Source organism: Choloepus didactylus, chromosome 13, assembly GCF_015220235.1.
Source record: "Choloepus didactylus isolate mChoDid1 chromosome 13, mChoDid1.pri, whole genome shotgun sequence".
NCBI classification, from domain to species: Eukaryota; Metazoa; Chordata; class Mammalia; order Pilosa; family Megalonychidae; genus Choloepus; species Choloepus didactylus.
In genome coordinates, this window is record NC_051319.1 from 56,963,019 (window position 1) to 56,982,600 (window position 19,582).

The 19,582-nt window shown below is 40.8% G+C and overlaps 1 protein-coding gene across 6 annotated transcripts in view; it reads right to left on the reverse strand.

The window, feature by feature from the left end:
* SEMA6A (semaphorin 6A) overlaps positions 1-19,347 on the reverse strand; it is a 135,078-nt gene extending 115,731 nt beyond the window's left edge. For 5 of the 6 annotated variants that reach the window (XM_037801187.1, XM_037801186.1, XM_037801182.1 and 2 more), the window contains exon 1: positions 19,107-19,347. The gene's annotated coding sequence lies outside the window, so the exon portion shown is untranslated. Of the gene's footprint in view, positions 1-17,236; positions 17,287-19,106 lie in introns of those variants that run through there. The other variant, XM_037801183.1, reaches the window with a different exon arrangement.
* Positions 19,348-19,582: the final 235 nt, after the last annotated feature.

Sequence of the window (19,582 nt, forward strand, 5' to 3'; positions counted from 1 at the left end):
TATTATAAAACTGCATCCTGCCTCATAAGAAAAAAAAAATATTATTTATCAGTCTATACCCGGTTAACAGACTCTATTAGCAATCAGCCAAAAGTTAAGAATTTGTTTCCCAACTTGCAAACCTGAAAGAAAAAGGGAGAATGCCTACTCAAAAACTGCCCCTGGGGCACTGAAAAGTCAGTTTAACTGCTGAAATCAAAAACAGTAAATCATAGCCTTTACAAGCAGGAGCAAGCCCATTGAATTATTAATTGTCAAACCAGTTCGGCCCGAAATACCCAATTTTAAACTAATTTAGGTTTTCAAAAATCCTTTTTAACCAAAATATTTGAACAAAAATACATTGCAGCTGCTACCCATCAATTATAATCAAAGGTATGAAATGGAGTACTTAGAAACAGTTGTTTGAGGGATTCACATGAAGGTAAGACGGAATGATTTTTATGAAGTATTTGTTCAAAAAATACAAATTTTTGAAACCCAAATTTGTGGAGAAAATTCTGCATTTAAATTTTTTTGAAACCCAAATTGGTGGAGAAAATACCGCATTTAAGGACTTGCCTTGGTGGAAAGTGGGCCATGAACTCACCCTGACTTGCCCATTTTTCTTGAAAGGTTTACAATGTTACATAAATATATACAAAAACAGACAGTTAATATGCCTTTTGGAGATTTTATGTCAAGAAGCCTGGAAACCCAAATTCCTGACTGTGAAGAAAGCTCAGCTTTGCACAGGGTGTCCTCCTAAAGCCAAGAGGGGCAGGCTTGGGTGTTGGGATGGTCACCACTAGATCCAGCCCATTTATAGGACTTTTTTGTTGGGAATCCCTAGAAGGGTGCCAATTAACACCTATTTGGATGATGGTTTTTCTGTTGTGAACATCTGTCCACTAGTATCTAGCCAGGACCCAAGTCCATTTCACAAGAAACACCAAACAGCTGTTAGATGATCCTGACTTTGGGTGAATACAAAATGAACCCAAAAAATTTCCTTGCCGCTGGGGAGGAAGGACCCCTGTTTTTATTATCAATCTCCAGAGACACCCAGTCTCTAAGCTCTCACTTGTTAGCACATTCCCTAACTCCAGGCCACTAACTTCCTTACTTTTGTGAATAAGTCTTTGCTCATTCAACTAAATCAAAATGGATAAAATCAGAACTAACTTGTGTTTGCTTGTCAGTTTCGTCCTTGTTGTTTCCCTTCAACCTCCCAGTTCCTTTTCTTTTCTTATTACACCTCACAAAGTTGAGAGATGAGTTAGATTAGGGTTTTCCTTTCAAATCCATGCACTGTGCTGTTTAGTGGTTCAGATATTAGGTTTTGCGAAAAACAAGTATTTAAAGCCAATGACGCAAGTGGTGGTTTCACTTTATTGGTATAAGCAGCTAATGTCACACATAACTGGAAGTTTTGTTGTATAAAATAAACCTGTTTGTATTTAAACATGGGTTTTAAGTCAGATCCCTTTTTGTTAGTGAAAATTCTTGAGTATTGTGAATCCAAATATAACCTTTTCTACATTTTAAATACTGCATACAGAACACTCTCCTAGTGAACAAAACCTCAGTATTATTCTTGTGGATTTTCTACATCCTCTAGTCCCAGAGTATAGAAAGGCTGTAACTCAGGGCACACAACATGAGTCTGAAAACCACAGATGTCTAAATGGGCACTGGAAACAACAAAGGCAAATAAAAACTGCAGCAACACTTAGTTACCTCATCTGTAACATCTTATATAATATTTTGATGATCTATAACAGGATCTAACATAACCTAGCTCCTTGCACATAGTAGGCTTGCACTGTTTCCAAAGTAAAGTGAAATAATGATTACTCAATCAAAAATCATGCCCTAACCAACAAAAGAACATAGAGAAAGAGAGAGACAGAAGCAGGCAGAAAGACTCATCTGGACACTATCATCTTGTCATCATCAGCTTGTCATTTTCAATTTTATTTACATGCCCAGAACCCACACCCTGCTGGTGATATAAACACTGGATTTAGCCAATTCTCTTAGGAGGGCTTGGTGCCAACTAATAAAAGTTAATTTTTATTGAGTGTTTACTATGTCCCAGATGTTGTTCCAGGACATATTATCTCTTTTGATCATCATGATGGCTTTATGAGACAGGAACTATTATTATTCCCATTTTACAGATGAGGAAAATGAGGTACCAAGAGGTTAAGTGACTTTCCCAGGATCTTGTGGCCAACAGAAAACTGCAGAGCTCTTGCTTTTAACCATTCTGTTACACCATCTAGAAGAAAACAAGCTGACTCCCAAGTATAATTTTGATTTCCAGCTTTATTTTGGGTATGTCACTAATATAGTCTTAGTTGTTCTTTCTGATCTTAAACCTCAAAATGTTAGGGAACTCATCATCAGTAAATAGTTTCATCGAATGCATTTCAATCACTGCTGCTATGAACTGGATATACATGGAATATTATGCTCCCTTCAGGACCCACTGAGAATGCAAACATTATACATGCAAAAAATAGCTACCAAGCCTGGAATTTACTCTCCCCACTTACTGCAGACTCTGGACTATGCTTCATCTGAGAAAAAGCAGAGTTGGCACCATTGTCTTAAAGTACTTAGTACCTTAGTTTAGGCTTTGATGCTGCTTCTCTTAATATCTTCAGAGAATAATCTTTGAAGTGCTTGAATTTACTCTTAGAGGATCTGGTATAGTAACGTGTGTTGAAGTTTGAGAACTCTTCTCTGAGAGTTAATTATGTGATACACTTGAAACTAGCTGGTCAATGATGATTGGAATTTTTTCTCTTGGTAATTGCAGTTTTTATTTAAACATATTAAATTAGTTCTTTTTTACTTACTTAGATCTATTACTTTTGTACATACAGGAAAATAAATACAAGTAAATTAACTGGATAAGTTATTTCTAAAACTTCCCATTTGGTGTTTGATGGTTCATAGTTCAACTTCATTTTACGGTCATTAATGTCTGTTTTACCAGACAATATTGTTCTCTGTGCAATTGGTGATGCAAAAAAGCATTGGTGATGGAAGCATTTTAATACATTCACAACCTTTCAAACCACATATCATAAACATCTTAACATTGTATTTAAAGACAGCTGGAATAGTTGCTGACTAGATGGTAACATTGTTTTTTCACCTTTCCTGTGATCTAAACAAAAGTGGCTGTGTTGAGATTAAGTAACACTAGAGGGCAGCCTACAAATAAAGTTAGAAACAAAGCAACACTGCATCTATGCAGTAATTTTACATATCACAATTGATATAATTTATAGTTCAATTTTCTCAATATTGTGATCTCTTATGACACCACCTCAAACATGGTATCCCAATATAAAATAAAATTATTCCCAATGTTCAAAAAGTGATTTTAAAATAAGACAAAGGAAATAGTTTCATACAGATTCTTCCTTTAAGAAAGTCACTTACTTCGTTAAAACCCCCTAAAAAGACTTGATGTTTCTAATCCTGCTTTTTTCACTTCTGCTATTCAATCCTTTTTAAAAATTCAGAAGGAGAATAAACCTTTCTCAGTATAAGTTTTACTTAGAAACATCTGAAAGAGAAATGCAACTGTAAAGGGCATATATAGAATATCCACATTTTAAGGATTCTTTCTTATAGAATAAATAGTTATTTTCAACTTTGAGAGGCATCAGAGGATTTTTCTGGAAACTGTACCATATAATGTTCATCTAAAGGTTGGAGTCATAAATGAAATTTGCCATACCTCAATCATCTATGTAATGGAGACTTACTTGTTCCTAAATAAAACATTACAAAACAAAATATTTTTCCTTTCCACTATATAAGCAGTGTTCAATTTTAGCACAAAGTAGCAATAAAAGCCTAGCTGTCTGATTAACACTGTCTTATTACGTAAACAACACAGTTTAGCTGTTATTTGTGTTTTGTGAATTACATAATCTGTAACATTTCAGTTGCACAAGGCGATTTAAAAGATAAACAGTCATATAAACATGCCCAATGTGGTGGTGAGGCTGTGGAAGGGTGGTGGACAAACAAACGTATATCTAATTTCAGAACTCAAAAACTTTCATAAAGTAAAGTTTTTCAGAATGAAACAAATGGGAAACAGGTGGCTCAATGCATGCTATGACTCTTACATGAGTGAACAGCACTTGGCCCTCCTGCACTTTTGCAATACTGATTTTTATAGACGAGCTGGATGGTGCTCTAGTCTTCCTCATATTATCCACCCCGTATTACAGTATTAACTTCACTAATATTGGAGAAAGTGGTCCCAGCTGCCAGACCAAATGTGGCAGTTTAAACACCCTCAATTTAAAAATCTTTAACACTCTTTTTAAAGAGCTGGGTGTGGGCACAATAGGACTAGGTCCAAGGCTTTGCTGTTCAGCCTATTACGTGTCATTTAAATACGGTTTATGACAGCTGTTAATTAAATATTTTGTCTGTAAAGCTGGGTTCCTATCTTGGCCAATGCCACCAGGCTCCACTCAGTTTCCCAGATGCAGCATCTTGAAACCATTCTTTGCTCGTTATACTCCCTCACCCACCCAATGGTCCCCAAGTCCTGTTGGCTATACCTTGAAACATATCCAGAACCTGTTTCTTTTTTTCCACTCCATGCTAGCAGATTCTAAAATGCATATCTGGGGACAGCATCTTCCTGCTGAAAAGCTTTAGCTGCCTATAGAACCAAATCCCAACTCCTTTGCAGTGTAGTTTTCCACAGGCTACTATCAATTTACCCTTGTCCTCAGGGCTTCTAACCCCACATCACCTCATCCCACATGACCCTTTGCTGCTGGGAGCCAACCCCCCCATTTCCCTGCCTCTGGGGCTTTGCTCCTGCCTTTCTCTTACCTGTAATGATCTTTCATCCCCTTGTCACCCACCTATTTGAAATCTCATTGATTCTAAGGACTTAACTCAAATGCTTCCTCCTTCCCAAAGACCCTCCTCCAGTTGGACAGAACCACTTCTTCCTTTCCTTCTTAGCATCCTCAGCACCATGCTTTCAGCAGATAATAGTCAGGCCTTACACTATAGTCATTTTTCAAATATCTACCTTCCCGTGAATGTGGGCTCAATGTCCAGTCTATATATAATATATCAATATATATAATAAATCAATATTTACTGAAGTAGTTCATCTTTGTCTTTCCGTAATATCTAGAGCTTTTCCTTGTACAGAATGGTGGCTAAATATATACCCACTGAATTAAACTGAACTGCTGCTTTCCATTGGACCTAGCAGCTGGAACCAGAGAGTAAAATGACGTTTGTCAGAGAAGATCACGTTATGCTGTGCCATATGCTTTACTTTTTTCCATGCTAAAAACTTATTTCTATTTTATAGGTATAAGTTGTAAGTCCCAGGAGGATACCCTAGCCAGAATATCTGATTCAACCTTCTATCCCTCCAGTTCTGCCCTGGCTTAGGGTCAAAGTTTCCACCCTTATGTTGCCATGTATGTATGTATGTATGTATGTATTTTAAAAGCAGTTTTATTGAGATACATTCACAAACCATACAATCCATCCAAAGTGTACAATCAATGACTTTTGGTGTAGTCACAGAGTTGTGTATTCGTCACCACAATCAATTTTAGAATATTTTCATTACTTCAAAAAGAAAAACCCCATACCCCTGAGCAGTCACTGCCCAATCCCTCTATCTTTCCCCAGCCCTACATAATCACTAAGCTATTTCTGTCTATATATTTACTTGTATTTACCTTTGATATAAATGGAATCATACAATATGCAGTACTTTGTGTCTGGTTTCTTTCACTTAGCATAATACTTTTTAAAAATCATTATTATTTAATTAGAGAAGTTGTAGGTTTATAGAAGAGTCATATAAAAAAATACAGTGTTCCCATATACCCCCAAATTGTTGATGCTTTGCATTAGTGTGGTACCTTTATTTCAATTGATGAAAGAATATTAAAATAGAATTATTAACTATGCTATTTATTTTTATCCTAAAATAAAACCCCAAACAAAAACATCCTGCATTTTGTAAACGATCTTTTTTAGGGTGACTTTGACTCAAGTCCCTAAGAGTCTACAGAGGAAATGTCCCCTCCAGAAATGGTATTCCACTGAGAAGCAGGAATTTAGGTCCCAACTGTACCAAAGGCTCAGGAGGAGCCCTTGGAAAACTACTTCTAACCTTGTTCTGTGTCAATGTTCAATCTGCATAATAGGCAGAATGTGAGAACATCTGTGGTTGAAAGACGGTGATCATTTTTAAACTGTTCAAGTGTTGAGAAAACAGCACATTGACAGGGAGGAGCAGTAAACAGATTCAGGTTAGAACCTTGTCCCAGGCCCTTCCCTTCCCACAGGTGTGTTCTTAGGAAAATTATTTGACCTCTCTGAACCTCAGTTATCTCACCTCTAAATTGGGCATAATAATACCTGCCCTGCCTAACCCACAGGGTTGTAATGAGACTAAATGAGGCAATGTTTACAAATGCACTTTGAAAAATGTAAGCACTACATAAATGAGAGTTCTCTACTAGTAACAACACTATTAAACATTGTTGATGTTGACCATCATGTCAGCCTGACTTCTAAACCCAAATGAGACTCAACAAGACTCATTTTGGGAAACATCTTCTTCCTCAGAATAGCCTCATCCAAACACCTCACTGCAGAGAGCTAATCTATTCTTCTCCCCGGGACAGCAGGCCATCCCTGGAAGATGTGTTGTGAACTTTAAACACAAGAAATGAAATGGGAAACAATAAAAGATGCAGATACATTATGATTACTCTTTAATATAACAAGCCCTCAAGTTAAGACTAGGTATGGTTGACAATGCATCAGGAAATACACTGTCCTAGTGCTACATCTAAAACCTTTGAAGTTATGCTCAGGAGAATTTGCACTTCAATAACAATGTGATAATGTCAAGTTATTCACAACATTTCAAAGCCTTTTCTTGCACACCTTCTGGCATGTTAGAGGATCTGCTGGGGAGCCTGGATGTAGCTGTTTTCTAATAGCAAAAGCAATTACGCTGTCTTTTTATTCTTGGGAACGGATGTGTTTTGGCAATATTAACAGGTCTTGTGTTCTGGACATGACAAAATATGAAAATGAAAACTCCACCCTCTAAGATATCCCTGGAGAATTAATTAATCAGCATATTCAACATGTCGAACTTCCCCTCATCAAAAATGAGAGGAAACACCTTGCAGATAAAAGCTGGCTATTTAACAGAAAACATTTCTCTGTTCTCTGAACATCCTTTTAAAAGGAAAATAAAAAGTATCCAAAAGATGTCTGCTACCTTTTCCCTTTGCTACAAATGAAACTACTCTGCTCTTTCTACTTTTTGACACCAATAGTAGTTCCTCTTGCCTGGGCAAATATGGAATCATGCCACAGGGTTGATTTTATTTCTATCAAATATAAAACCACATTACAAGTTGTGGGGAGCCATTCTGAAAATTTATTTTCAATAAACACTACCTTAAAACACATTATAGCAAATATTACAAATCAAATTAATTTAGGCAATTTCTCATTAAGATGCTTACAGATTGGTAAGTCTAATTGTAAAAGCTAAGCATTTCTTATTCATACAAATTCAAACAAAATTATGCTAAACTAGATGGGTTATATCAGAGCCTCATAGAAGCTACAAAATAATTGTTCATGCAGAAATTTAATTCGTAAGTTGGCATTAATATATTATATCTAATTTTTATTAGACCTTCTAGTAAAAAAGTTTAATGGAAATAGTGCATTAACATTGTAACTCAATTTCTTGATATCTGTTCTAAAACTCATGGCACAAGAAAAAAGAACATTTAACCAAAAGTAAGGCCACATTCTGTCCAGTGCCTACAATATTCTCTGATTGTATGTTGGCACTTGGAAAAGGGTACTCTGGGACAAAGGAAATAGCAGATGGTACACCATCCGAGAATATACTATGTTTTCATTTGAAGGAATTAGGGCACCACTCACAGTCTCATTCAACCTTTGGGAAGAAGTGTCTTGCATCCAGCTAGAAGCCAGTAAATATCAGCAATTTTGACAGGTAAATTCCTTTAAAATAAAAAATGACTCCTCTAAAGATTGAAAGTACTCAATATCACTTATAGATTTTAGTTGTCCCCCAAATGATATTTCATTCCTTGTACATGGCCATCCTGGAAATGATACCAAGTCACATTTTTCAATATAAGAACTCAGTGTGGTTTGCATGCAAGATAGTGGAAGCAGGTTCATGTCACTGTTGTCTGAAAATGTTCCACCAAAATACCACCTCTAATTCACTGATGCCTTGGAGGCACAAAAGAAAATCTGTAATCAGAAACCATTAATTAAGGTTAATTAAAGTTCACATTGTGTCTGACTGACAGCCACACAAAAGTACTGCTTACTTTTCTTAAGGCTGCAAGTGCAAAACTGTGTCTAACCAGACACCCAAGAGTAATCATAATCTTGTGATTGTTGAAAGGATAGCAAACTGAATTTACACAAACTCTTTCAAAGAAAAAAAAAGAAGATTTTGGTCTGAAATATTAGTCCCACTGTTCTCCCCTACCCCATGCCTCTTTTTTTTTTTTAAATTAACTAATAAGAATACTGTAAAATGAGCAAAAGACCTATTCTCTTATCCTGCCAAGTAATCAGGGTTCCATAATGCTGAATTTACTAATACATGTTTTCTTTGCTTCACAGACATATTTGAGGGGGAGGTAGAGAAAGACTGGGGGGATAATTGCAGCCTATGGGTAAGTCAGACCACATGATCAAAAACTGCTGTGACACTTAAAAGTGTTTCTCCACAAGGAATTCTGGTACCCAGAAGCCTGGTGAAGCCAGTAGCAATTAAAGCCATGTTATCCTTTTAATTTACTTTAAAAACTATTGGCCTCTAAAATCAATCATTTAGTGTGGTTGGGTAAGGAAGGGGCCAATATAATAGGCACGTGCATTAAAAAATGCTTTTTGATCTTGTGTGAAAATTTTGGCAGGCTAGATATGGGGAAATTTAAAACAGCTGCTTTGAAGCTCCTGAAATAAAAATCATTTTCTAGTAAAAAAGTGATTAATTTTCTAAATTAGTTCCATTTGTAATAAATTCAAGGTTTTCTCCTGAATCTGCCTGGATTTCCATTCAGTACCTTACATGTCCTGAATTCAGCACTATTTGCCTGAAGTGTGAGATTTTGTTTTATTTTATGTTTTAATCTACAAAGGAATCAAACTGCTTGGCTTAGACTGGTAGGAGTCCTTGAAAGTCCACTTGAGAAATGGGAATTAAAACATCAAGTAGTGTACCAGTACCTGCTACACAGGACCCAATTCACCTAACAAAAGAAAGCTGTGTTCTCCATCACACACAAACTACAGAAATCACTGGAGTGTGTGCATCTCCCTCTTACAGCAATTTACTTCCCCACATCTTTTCTTAACTGGGTCACATAACATATATCCAACTGGAAAGCTTTTCTTTATCAACACCGAAGTCACAAACATTAAAAAAAGAAAAAAAAATGGCAAAAATATTAACATTATTAAAGAAAGGAAAAAAAAAATGCCCATATTCTTGAGAGCTGACAAAGCAGTAGATCTATGGTCCAAAATGTGTTATCCTTTTGTTGCAAAAGACAGCAAAATGGTTTCTAGCTCCTCGGTAATGTGTGTCAAACCTAGAAAAATTAAAGGTTGAACCTGAAGTAAAGCTCTAAATGTTTACATTGCCAAAACAAAACACAACAACAGCACTTGTGATGTCATTTTATATATTTAGGAATCTGCAGAGTCAAAACCAAACTATGAAACAGAATTTTGAGCCAAGTCATGAATGCCCTCATTTACCTACACATTTATGAGCAGCCTTAATGAAGAGTTCACACCCTTGGCTTTCTTGTCGAAAGCTGAAAGTGACATCAGCCCCTGGACTGTAATTTTTTTTACCAGCAAGACTGAGCAGGAAGCAAATCCTGGAGTAAATATCAGCTGGATGTGCACATAACAAGGTCCAGGGAGACACTCTCAGAAGTTGCCTCCTTTAATCCACCGCTGAATTGTCTGAGAAGCAATGTTCGGTTCTTTCAGAGCTCCACAACTGCCAAAATAACTGCAAGGCTTGCAAGCCCTAGTATATCTCAAACCTTTCCCAAGACACCCCAACACTATCTGAGGCACTGAAACTATGGCAACCGAATAAGAAAGCAGCCTCCATGATTAATAGATGAAGATCCCAGCGACAGTGTCTAGCTAGGGCCATCATTCATGAATGCAAGAAGAATTAGCACAGAATCCATCTCGGAAACCATTAACAAGTATTCTTCTCATAAAAATCAACCCAACTGCCCTTCTGCTACATACACTGGAGTTTAGAATGCTGTAAACAATTTGATTTCTATTTATCTCTTACTATGCAGGGATGGGAATGTTCTTAGCAACTCAGATGCTCACGTTTTTAGAACACTGAAAGGCATAATAAGACGGTTTTCCACCTGGGCATTTGAGGCCTGGGAAGAAAAGCATACAAAAACCAAAGATGTGAATGAAGTCATGTGACCCTCCAGGGTAGAAAAAAGGAGGGAGAGTTATTGGATTGTTTGAGGGTTTTGTGGAATGTACTTTTTCATAAAGCATTCCATTTTCAGGAATGGAACATTTCCATTCATCAGCTCAATCAGTGGTCTCTCACGTTTCCTGGTTCAAGGACAGCAGGAGTCTGGGGGAGGCGAGGAGAAGTGCTGGAGGCCACTGCAATATTAAAAGACTGAGTACTCTCCTTAAAGAAAGCATCACGAACAGGAAAAGGTAAGAATAGATCCATCACCAAAAGCTTGTCTATGAAACTTCTATACAACATTAAACAGTAATTCATGTATTCTTTATTTCTTTCCATTCCTTAAAATGGTTAATTTCCAATGGCATGCTTTCCTTGTGCTTGTTTAATCCCAGCTCCTGTCTTGTTGTATAAATGCTTCAAATCAAATTATATCTAAATATGGGTCTTAAAGATGTGGGAGAGCAGAGGGGCTAAGAGAAAGGTAAAGAGCTATGGAAAAGCACCAATCTTAGAGAATCTTTACGAAATTCTTAAATTGGCATGGGTTCTTTGAATTTAACTTTATATAGATGGCAATTACAGGTTAGCGGGAAACCACTAGTAAGCGCCTAGACATAGTAAATGAAAGCTTAAAACTAAATGTCGTATGTGGAAGTATCTATTACTAGCAGTACTTTCAAAGCAGCCATCAAAGGACCACTGCCCTTCAGTTTTGGGGGCATGTTAGTTGCCAATGTATTCAGCTCTCTTTACAAACCCTTTCTACTTATATTTAAGAGAACACTTTTTCCTAGATGAAAATAACTGTAATTCTAAACCACAGAGGGACTCCTAGAAGACACAATTGCACTGGAGTCCTTCTGGGAATTGTGATATCAATTTATTTCTCCTTCTGTTGTGCCTCTTAGAAGACAGATTTTTTATCACTGATAAGAACTAGTATGATTATCATTTGAATCAAATTTCAGGTTTTGTAAGCAGTGTACTTGTCAGTGGAGTAAGTGCTATCTCCACTGGGGTCAGCCAAGCATTTGCTGTCTTTGGTGGGGAAGGTAGTGGCTTGCTTCTGCATGGATATTCATGCTCTCCTGGGTTGATTTCAGGCTTTGGCCCCAGGGAAAAGTGACTGGGCAGGCACACGGGCACCATGAGGACTCTCCTGTAGAAGTTCCAGCCACAGCCTCCTAGAAGATAAGCTTAGCAGCCAAGCTTTTCAGCTCCAACACATGTGCTCCTTGGGGTCAATTCAATCCATCCTTGAGCAGTCATTACAGGCTGCTCTCAGATTCCAGATATGACCTTCAGTGGGTATGGATTATGCATTTTATTTAAAAAAAATTTTTTAATTGACTGCTATCGTTTTTTTTTTTTTTTTAAATAACAAATATCCTTTGGGCTCTTCTTTGACGTAAGGCCCCATGCTCCTTGCTATTGTTTTATTTGTATAGTGTTGCTTTCTTCCATGATTTGGATATGATATGTCAATCTCCAAAGTCAGGAAAAGGACATCACTTTTCTCCCCATGCAAATGACTCGTTCACACGCTTCTCAGCTTAAAACCCATGACATTATGACCACCTTATGGTGTGACTGTTCATTTCTAGTCCCAAGATTGTTTCCTTTGCATCACCTCTTTATATTACAGATTTATGGCCGTTTCCTTTTGTACTGTCCAACAAAAACATTGTCTGCTCCTTCAAAATTGTTTCCAGGACACTTTCCATGACAATTGTCAGCCAAATAAAAACAATGCCTTCTATTTAACGAGTGTTTGTCATGTGCCTAGCATTGTGCTATGCATTTTGCATACAGTGTTATATTTAATCTTCCCAACAACCATAACATTATCATCATACTATCATTTTACAAATGGAAACTGAGGCAGAGAAGTAACTGGCCCAAAGTCAGAGTTTGTAAATGGCAGAGAAAAAACATGGGATGCCAATTCAAGTATGTCTGCCTAATAAGTGGGAGTCCAGCACGGCCTCCGGTGCGCTGTATTCTGACAGTCCTTCTGTATTTATAAACCCTACTCCACAAAATCCCATGCATTTGCTCTTGTCCTAGCAAAGATCAAAACTTCTCTCCTACTCCCCCAGTTCACAATGACACATGTGATCTTCTACATTAACGCTTTATGTTGATGTGAACTACTTAAACACTTAATTGATTAAGAGCAATTCTCTAACTTTTTAAATAATGCCTGGCAGGGTGCTACTCCCCTGATCTTGCCCTATAATGGCTGTACTGAAAGTAACCTTTACTTAACCTGGTAGGCATTCTGATTGATAAAGGCGCAATCCATATTCAACATGGATTGTACATTTTTAATGAATCAGGATTTTATTTTAATTTCATGATATGGTTTACATTCAAACCATATCAGCAGAGTGTACTCTTTCTTTTAATATTTAGAAGGCCCTGAAGTAGGGTCTGGGGTAGAGAGAAAGGAGAAGGAGTTAGCATCAGAACTTTTCAAATTTCCAGAATGCAGTTTATATTTTGCCAAATATATTCACATCCATGATCTCATTGTAGTCTCCCAGCAATCCTACAAGGTAGGAAGAATAGATATTGCTAATTACAATGTTTATTTCAAATAATGCAGCCTCAGAGAGGTGAAGTGGCTGGTCCAAGCAGTAATAGTCTGGAACCCAAGTGTCTGATACCATGTGCAGGATCTCAAACAGCAGTTATCACTGTGTTGGCATAGGGCAGAAACATGAGTTAACAGGCATACTATTTTCTCCTCATAGAAAGTTGAATTTTAAAAATTACTAGTACCAAACTCCAAAAAGCAAGAATTGTCTGTGGCCTGTGGTTAGGATGCAGAACAAATGAGGACAAGGTCAAAAGCTCAAACCCCATGAATGCTGGCTGTCTTCCTAGCTGTTTCTTGGCAAGTTGATTTTACCTAACTTAGACTTCCTCCCGTTTCAACCAGGTGTCTCACAGATGTGTGCTCTTGGCCACAGAAGGGGACTGGGTGAGAGTGTGGGAAATGAACAGGCTCAAATCCATCACCAAGACTGGGAAAACAACGCAGTGGAGTGGAATGCTCCACTAATAGTACATGAGACATATCTCCTTTGTATATGGAAGATAGTACACACACACACTTACACACACACATTCATGCATGCAGAGGAGAACTCCATTTAATGAAAATATAACAGAAAAACAAGGGCAGATAAAAAACACAATAATAATAGTTGGTTTCAAAAAGATTCATTCTTCATTCATTCAACCAATACTGATTATAGAGGTCTATGATATGCCAGGCATGATTTTAGGGCTAAAGATACAGCTGTGAAGAAAACACAAAATGTCTATCCTCATGGCACTCTGTTCTAGAGGGAGAAGAGAGAACATAAACAAGTTTAACATATAGTAGGTCAGACTGTGATAAGTGCTAAGGGGAAACACGAGGCAGGCCAAGGGGGTAGAAAGTGCAGGGGGGAAAGAGTGAAGTAGACAAGATAATCAGAAAAGGCTTCCCAGAGAAAGTGGCATTTTAGCAGAGTCCTGAAGAGAGCAAGGAGCAGATTATGCAGAGATTTGGCATGAAAGAACAAGCACAAAGACCCTGCAAAGGATCCTGAGTTGAACATGCCTGGCATATCTAAGTAAGTCCAAGGAAGAATGGAGATTGGAGAGATGCAGGTCATGTGGGGCATAAGCTATGGGAAGGATTTGGGCTTTCTTATTTAAAACGGGAATGCATTTGAGCAGAGAAGTTTTCTGGTCTGACTTAGCTTAAAAAATCACTTTGGATGCTGTGCTAAGAAAAGACTGCAGGGGACTAGGAGGAGAAGCAGGGAGACTAGTCAGGAGGCTGGCACAATAACTCAGTAAGGGAGGACTGTGGCTTAGCCAGGGTGAGAGCGATTGAGGAGTAGGGTCTGGAGGAAGTCTGCGTGCATTCTGAAGGTGGAGCCAGCAGCCAGTATAGCTGGAAGGCCTGTGGGGGTAAAAAAAGAAAAAAGCCCAGGATAACTCAAATTTTGAGGCCCAAGCAACTCCAAGGATGGACTTGCCATTTTCCAAGACAGCAAAGATTTTCAAAGGTACAGATTTTGGGATAAAGATCCAGAAATAGCCATTGATCCTGTTAAGTTTGAGATGTCTGTTAGGATCCAATAGGAGCTACCTACCCACAGACATTTGATTTGTCCAGAAGAGAGGTCTGGGTCTGAGAGGTTACTTGGGAATCATCAGCATACTGACAGTACTTGAAATGACACTGCATTAGTGCAATAGAATCATCCTAATAAAAAGTAGTTTTTCAGGAGCTCATCTGTTTCACAAAGCAAGATATCCCTGTGTATACTATACTGTAATTGTCCCATGCTAAGAAGTAGTCAGGAACTCCCTTCTCCCCTTGAGGTTTGTGTGATATGATATCTTATTTGCCCATTTCAAAGGGATTAAATGCCTCCCTCCCTCCCCTACTATACTGTTTCCCCCCCAAGAGGCAACCATGTGGTTGCCAGCAGAGAATAGCTCAGTTGTTCTTGCAGCCGCATTTCAAGGCAGATGAGAAAAGCCTTCACTCTGGAATAAAAATGTCTCAGGGACAACTTGGCTCCAGGGCACCCCAAGAGGGTGGGGGACATTGAAATGGGGGGCACAGTGCGATGCTTCAGGGCTTCACCTTGCTGGGGCCATGCCCACAAATATGGCAGCCCTAACACAGAGCTCCTAAGTAAATATGTGAAGGAGCACCTACTCTGTGTAGGACAAAAATTATCTAAACCTAAAAGAGGGTGTGTGGGGATGAGTGGGGGTGAGCAGCACTGAGATACTCCAGGACTTTCCTAAGCTTTACACTGCTGCAAATGGCAGATGCCTAATTAAAGCATTTGCAATTAGTTTGGCTTGTTCTGTGATTCCTTCCTGCAAACAAATAAGATGTGAGAATATATTAGCTCTTGGCAGTCTAGTTCCTAAAAAACTTTTTCTCCTATCGTCACTCTTTTGTCCTGCTCTAACAAGAGTTGAACCACTATGTATACATTGTGAAGTATATGACTTACCATTCTCCCTGTTCAAAACAGTATTTTGCCTTCCATTTCACATGGAAGTTCACAATTACTCATTTACTTTTAAAACATGAGTACTTATTTTGAATTTAATACAAGTTCTGAATTTGGGTGGTTTATTTTTCTTTAATAAAGTTAGCATTCTTCTTAATTTTTGCTATCTTTCTGATTCAACACACTCAACTTCACTAAGGCAATGCTACTCACCTACTCAAAATGCAAATGCTGTATTTTTAAATGATGGGGCAAGCATTCACTAGCTTTTAAAAGACCTTGAAGGGTGTGTGTGTGTGCATGTATGTATGTGTGTGTACCTAAAAGTTGCATTCATTGCCACTTTATAATAAACACTTCATGGAAGGCATGGATTTCTTAAGTTAGGAAAAATAAACAGTTCCACTCTAAATGTGAACCATGTGGGATTCTTTCACTCATTGAGTCATTCAACATTTGAGTGTCTACACTGGTTCTAATAAATTTTTAACTTATTTAAAGTTATATATTTTATTCCAATGAATAAATATATTCCATAGACAGCTTCTGAGATAATTTTGGTTGCTTGTGTAACATTTACATAACTAGATTATATAAATTATTGAGAGTATGTAACATTTCTAAAGGCATGACTACAGAGCACAACCTTTGGGAAGACTGTCACCCTACAAAAACTGTAAATAAGAAACGTGTACTAGAATGCTTCTTTACATCAAGTTGAAAAAGATTACTCAAAAGTAAGTTTTTAAACCTGCTGTTCATTCTTTTCTGCTTTGATTGCTTCACAAAGTGCATCATTCAAAAATGTCCCACAATCAAAATAATAATGAGGAGTGGGAATTTACTCAAGATTTAAATAAAAGTTACCAGACAAATGAGCACGGGTGGACCAAATTCAAATAGGTAGTGCAATTATTTTTAACAGATAGTCTAGGTTAATAGGTGGAGACATGGTTCTGCCACTATATTTAAGGTTAGGTTAATATTTAACTTTGGTGCCTCCAGTAGTTTAATCAAAGCTACTATAAATCATAAAATTGCTCATACAGACTAAACAGGGTATTAAAATACCCTACAAAATGCTTGCTATTTTGACCTCTGGTAGCCATTTGGGTAAGATGTAAAAAAAAGTAAGGTATTTTCATTCAGAATTGGGCACAAGAATCTTTACTTTTAAAAAACAATCTGAATCAAGGATTCATTTATCTGGAACAACCAACCTTCCCCTGCCATCAGCCTGGCAGGCCTTGGACTGGATGCCCAAAATGTGTGACTGTCAGAGGAAGGAAGATCAATTATTCGGATTAAAGGAAGGCAAGGCAAATGTACTTGGGCTTCCTACTGGTGAAAGGCTTAAAGAACAGTACTGGGGGAGAGGGTTAAATAGCTTTTCTGCGGATCTGCTGGCAAAGCACTGTCACTGGGTTAAACGGCTATTCGATTTGAGGCAAAGAAAAGTTGTGCGCAAGTGTGTGTGCGTGTGTCTGCGCGCCTGTGTCTTAAACCTTTCCATCGATCGCATTCAGAAGCAACTTGATTTTCCATTAAGCGTAAGCAGGGAGCGACCCCACTGTGAACACGCAAGGCCACCACATCTCCACCTTCCTTCCCAGGACTGACGAGGAAAAGCCAGCAGGCTGCTTACTGTGACAAGGGCCGGAGGCTGCCACCCGGAGTGTTTGCCTAGGCTGTGAAGACAGCGCCGCCAGTCTCTGGTTCCTTGGCTGCTTCACGCAGACCTGGCTTTTCTCGGCTTTTTTGGACACCCGCCGGCTGGAAAAGAGCGCCCGGGGCGCAGGAGGCTCCAGATGCCGCACTTGGAGCTTATTACTTGCAAACCAGCGGGCCCCAGCCTGTGTACATATGCACCAGTGCTCAAGCCTCCTACAGCGGCCGCACCAGCATCCCTAGCTCTTCCCCTGCACGTCCTACACCCCTTTCCTTCCCCAACTGCTTGGGAGACTGGTTTAGCAAGTGCATCACTGCGACCCCAACCAAGGAGACGGCGGGCCAGGAGACGCCAGTCTCCAATAGGCGGGTATCTCGCTCCTCGCCGCCTCCCGGGCTGCCCGCCAGCTTCCCTCCGGGTCGAGTTTCCCGCAGGCTGCACTTGGGGAGCCCCAATCCGGTGTTGCCCGCCGCCCCTAGCTTTCAGAGAAACTTTCCAGAAGTGCCTAGGCCTGTGACCTCGCGCTGGAAAAGGGGCGGGATGGGGTGGGGTGGGGTGCGCTGGATTGAAGGGCGGAGAGGTAGTGGGAAAGACAGTGGCCTCCTGTTTCTTTCCCCGATACTCGCAAGTCCAGCACTGCTCTCTGAGCTGCCCGGGTCTTGGGAGAAGAAGGAGCCTGAGGATCCTAGTTCGTAACGAGTGCCACACTTGGGAGCTGGGAAAAGCGCAGAGAACCTGGGGAAGAGACACTGCCCACCCCAGCAGGGTCACGCAGGGTGGGTGGGCATTGGCGGGCTCGCTCCGGTGCGTCCCGCAGCCTGGGAACCAGCGCTTTAGGACGCAGCGAGGAGTCGGGACATCCACATCCCGGAGCAGTGGCAGAGCCCCTGCTGGGTAGCAAAGCTCCGGCCATCTCTAACCAAGTCTGCCCTCCCCACCCCCTTCCCGAGACCCCTCCTTTCCAGAGAAGGACCTCACAGATCCCGGACGAGGGCACAGCGGGAGTCAGCTCCGGCGTGGCGGGCTCCGTGTTTGAGGGGGACGCAGCAGCGCTGTCTGGAGCCCCCAACGCCGGGTATGGAGCCGCGGTGGGATATACGACCCTGGGCGGGGGCGCCGCGCCGCTCTGGTGGCGGTTCTTGAGCACTCACACGAGTAAACAAAGCCCGGAGCCTCTGGTGCCAGCACTCACGAGAGTCCGAATCCCTCTAAGAGGCAGGGCGCGCGGGTGCCAGGTCCATTATAAGTTTCCCTCACTCCACGGAGTCCAACCCAGACCCCGCGAGGACAACAAAAGATTCTCTTGCCTCCAAACGGGCTCCGTGGAACCCCTTCTCCCCACCCCAGCCCCCAAACCTGGTGCTTGGCAATTACAGCGCTGTTCTCCCCAATCCCCTCCAACCCTGGAAGGCAGAATCCCTTTCTCTGCCTTCCGCACCAGGACAGAGCGCTTCCGAGAATCCTAACCTCTTGAGGCCGCTCGGCTCGCTGCTGGCCCGAGAGTGAGGAGCAGCCCCACGGCCCTCAGCTTGCCACATACACCCGGGCCGGGCAGCCATTCGCGCCGTCGCGGATCCGGGCGGCGCCCGGAGCGTTCGCGGCGCTGGTGGGGAGGCTCGCCACGAGGAGCCCAGCGGTCTCAGGGGCGCAGGGTGGAGGGGAGCGGCGGACAAGGGTGCATGACTGGTCCCCCAGAGCCGAGCAACGCTGGGGAGACAGAGACACGAGACAAAATAAAATGCAGGCACTACAAAGCCGACAGCTCGCGCCCACCGCGGACTCGGGACCCGCAGGCTGGAGCCGAGCTGTCTGGGAGGTGGGGCGCGCCGGGGCGCCCGGGCCGTACCTTTTAGGTGCATCGACAGGCAGGCGGCCGGGGCTCGGAGCAGACTGGTACAGCGTGTATCCCATTTAGTAATCCATTATCGAGGGGATTTCTCCGGGCAGCGAGTTGTGCTTTCCTTCGCAAGCCTTTGTCATTCCTACATGTGTGCTTGTCTCTTTGGGGGCAATAGTAGCGGCGACTACTTTCCAGGATGCAAACGCGCTGTGTTCATCTCCAATGACAGGCGGAGAAGGGAAGAGGAAAGAAGAAAGAAGCCAAAAAAAAAAAAAAAAAGAAGAAGAAGAAAACCAAGGGAGGGGGTAAATGTTCAAGAAACTCTTCTCCTAATCCAAATTCCACTTGGATTCCACTCCGATGAGTGCCCTCGGTGGTGTCTCCGCCGATTAACAAGTCATTTCAGGGATAGGGGCGACGTGGGGGCTGGGGCAGGGGTGAGCGGCTCTGGTCCCGCTCTGCAGCCCCGAGCACGGTGCGGC